Below are 3,638 nucleotides of genomic sequence, written 5' to 3'. Positions count from 1 at the left end.
CACATATATGGTATAGCTATAAAGAAAAGCAAGAAAACAAAAAGAAAGTAAAAGAAAGGTAACAGTTACCTTTTGGGAGAGGAGAGAAGTTGAGATCAGAAATTGATACATGGATTGGGATGAAGTGCTCATGACGTTTAATTTCTTAACCTTAGTATCAGTTACATGGGTGTTTGCTTTACAGTAAATATTTGTTAAACTGTGCCAATAAGGTGATGCATATTTCTGAAAAAATGTGCAATCTTTTACAATAATACTGTTTTAGGGACTTCCCTGGTGGTGCAGTGGTTAAGAATCCATCCGCCAATGCAGAAGACACGGGTCCAAGCCCTGGTCCGGGAAGATCCCACATACCGTGGAGCAACTAAGTCCGTGTGCCAAAACTACTGAGCCTGCGCTCTAGAGCCCACAAGCCACAACTACTGAAGACTGTGCACCTAGAGCCCATGCTCTGCAACAAGAGAAGCCACCGAAATGAGAAGCCTGCGCACCTCAACGAAGAGTAGCCCCCCCTCGCCGTAACTAGAGAAAGCCCGCGCACAGCAACGAAGACCCAATGGAGCCCAAAATAAATAAATTTATAAAAAAATAAAGTAAAATAAAACTGTTTTAAAAGGTTGGGAGGAGTGGTAAGCTAAATAACACCACTGATCGTCTCCCTCAGCCTCCCACTCGGATGGTTTATTTTGATGTTTATTACTTAGAATACCATTTCTTATCTGGGGAGTGCTGTCTTTGACAAGAAATAAGAACTTATAGGTGATTTTTATCTAATAGATTTCCTATACATTTAGAGGAAAGCAGAAAGAAACAGAGCTTAGCAGAATAAAAGAAAGAATTAATTCTATTATTGTGCAGCCTAAACATTCTAATGCTCATTTCACTGCAAAGTCTATGACATAATACATACCTATGTTCTCTGTCTCTGAGTTATAGAATTCTAGATTGGATTTCAGTTTTCCTTGGAATTCTGAAGGCGTTGCTTTCAAAATTTCCAGCTTTCCTCTCCTTTGAATGTGATCTGTTCCCCCCTCCCCAACCCTAGAGTTTTAGAATCTTCTCTTTAACGATAATATTCTAAAACCTCACAATGCTTTTTGTTTGTTTGTTTCATTCATTTCACTAGGCACTCAATGAACCCTTTCAATCTGGAGACATGAACTTCTCTTCTGAGAAATCTTTATTTTTTTTCCCTTGATTATTTCCTCTCTTTTCTGTTCTTTTTGGACCTCCTTTATTTGAATATTGGACCTGCTCAAATGATTCTATGTTTTCTTTTCTTATTCAGTTCTCCTTTTTTCTATTTTGACTATGTCTTCAACTTTATCTCGCAAAGCTTCTAGCAATTTATTTTTTTGTACAGCACAGGGAAATATAGTCATTATTTTATAATAACTTTAAATGGAGCATAATCTATAAAAATATTGGGGACTTCCCTGGTAGTCCAGTGGTTAAGATTCCAATGCAGGGGGGCACAGGTTCAATCCTTGGTTGGGGAACTAAGATCCTACATGCCACATGGCACAGCCAAAAAAAAAAAAAAAAAGAGTCATAAAAATATTGAATCACTATGTTGTACTCCTAAAAATAATACTGTAAATCAACTATACTTCAATTAGAAATTTAATTTTTAGTTTAACTAATACCTTTTTAATTTCCAAAAACTCTTCCTTGACTGCTGAATATTTATTTTTAGAGCATTTTTTTCTCATTTCATAGATTCAATACATCTTTTGCTCCTTGGATTATCTCTTTTCTTGTAAATTTTTTTAATGTTTGTTTTATTTTCTCTTTCATATTAAATGCTTTTCCCAAATCTCTCATGGTCCTTGGGTGCTGTCCATATTTAAGTGTAAGGCATGAAAAAGATAGTTGGAAGCTAAGTGTGGGCTTGTGATCAGGCTGGGACACAGGTGTTTCCCTCAGTGCCCACCTTCCCTACTGCCAGTATCTGTAAGTTTTTTTCCTTGGATTAACTGGTTTCCCAAGAGAAGAACCATCCCATTTCTAAGCCTGAAAATCAGTCTCCTGACAGCTGTGTGAGGGTAAGAGGCTAGAGTCTAACCATTAACTCTGCAAACTTTCCCTCAGCTCCCACTCTCAGTTCAGTTGGACCTCCCTTCCCTTTGCTGTTTCTCATATTTCCAAATCCAGTCTCTGAGTCAACCTCTCTAAAGAGTAAACTTTCAATCCTAGAGGCTTGCCTTGTTCCACTCAGCCTGCTATAACAAAGATACCCTAAACTGAACTTTAAACAACAAACATTTATTTCTCACATTTCTTTTTTTTTTTAATTAATTAATTTATTTATTTTTGGCTGCATTGGGTCCTCGTTGATGCACACAGGCTTTCTCTAGTTGTGGCGAGTGGGGGCTACTCCTTGTTGCGGTACGCAGGCTTCTCATTGGAGTGGCTTGTCTTTGTTGAGGAGCACGGGCTCTAGGCAGGTGGGCTTCAGTAGTTGTGGCACGTGGGCTCAGTAGTTGTGGCTCGTGGGCTCTAGAGCTCAGGCTCAGTAGTTGTGGCACATGGACTTAGTTGCTCCACGGCATGTGGGATCTATCCCAGACCAGGGCTTGATCCCGTGTCCCTTGCATTGGCAGGCGTATTCTTAACCACTGTGCCACCAGGGAAGTCCCTATTTCTCACATTTCTGGAGGCTGGGAAGTCTAAGATCAAGATGCCAACAGACCCTTGCAAGTACACACCTCAGGATGGAGGCACTATGGATCCACTGGCAAAGAAGATCTTTAAAGGAGGTTTAGTAGCTGAACCTGTGGACATTTTTGGAGCATATATTTTGTTTAAAAAGATAAACACAAGCCAAGATTTCAGGCAAACAATGAGGAAGAAATTCCCCTTCATCTTGGAAGTTTATTACAAATCCACTGAACACTCTGGAATGTATGGAATCAGAGAGCAAGATTAAGAAAAGTGGCTGAACAGCAAAAATTAGGAATTTGACCATGATCAAGGTTTGCCCTATTTCACAGTATCAGGCAAAATTAAAATACCAACGTTGACATGGATGCATTTTAGAATATTTAAGGTTAAGTGTAAATTCTAACTAAGTCAGAGGTTTTGTTCTTTGGACTAACTGTTAAAAAACTGATGGAAGGTTTGTTTATTATGTTATAAATGAAGTTTTGTTTACTACTCAAAATAAAGTGGTTCTCCTTAAAAAAAAAAAAAAAAGAAAAGATGCCAGCAGATTTGGTGTCTGGTGAGAGCCTACTTCCTGGTTCATAGATTATGTCTTCTCACACTGTGTCCTCACATGTTGGAAGAGACAAGGGAGCTCCCTTTGGGCACTAACCCCAAACATGAAGTCTCCACCCTCATGACCGAATCACTTCCCCAAGCCCCCACCTCCTCATAATATCATATTGGGGGTTCGGATTTTAACATATGAATTTTGGGGGGACACAAATGTTCAGTTCATAACAAGGCCTTAACTGCTTTCTTATGTAGACTTTCATGTTCATATAGACTTTCTCATATTTTAAGTCCCACTCATACCTATACCTGTTGTGTATATTTTGAGCCTTTCCAGGATACTGCTGTGAAGATTGGCTTGTTCCTTGGAATTACCCTGTTATAGGCAGTTAGATTTGAGAAAATGAAAAACAGCCCTGCTG

The 3,638-nt window shown here is 39.0% G+C and overlaps 1 pseudogene across 1 annotated transcript; it reads left to right on the top strand.

The window, feature by feature from the left end:
- The first annotated feature begins 2,680 nt into the window (after positions 1 to 2,680).
- LOC307053735 (protein CEBPZOS-like) lies at positions 2,681 to 2,956 on the top strand (annotated as a pseudogene). Its single transcript has one exon. The product of its transcript is annotated as a protein CEBPZOS-like (transcript).
- Positions 2,957 to 3,638: the final 682 nt, after the last annotated feature.

This window comes from Hyperoodon ampullatus, assembly GCF_949752795.1.
Source record: "Hyperoodon ampullatus genome assembly, chromosome: 5".
NCBI classification, from domain to species: Eukaryota; Metazoa; Chordata; class Mammalia; order Artiodactyla; family Ziphiidae; genus Hyperoodon; species Hyperoodon ampullatus.
This window is presented reverse-complemented; position numbering and strand designations above follow the sequence as displayed.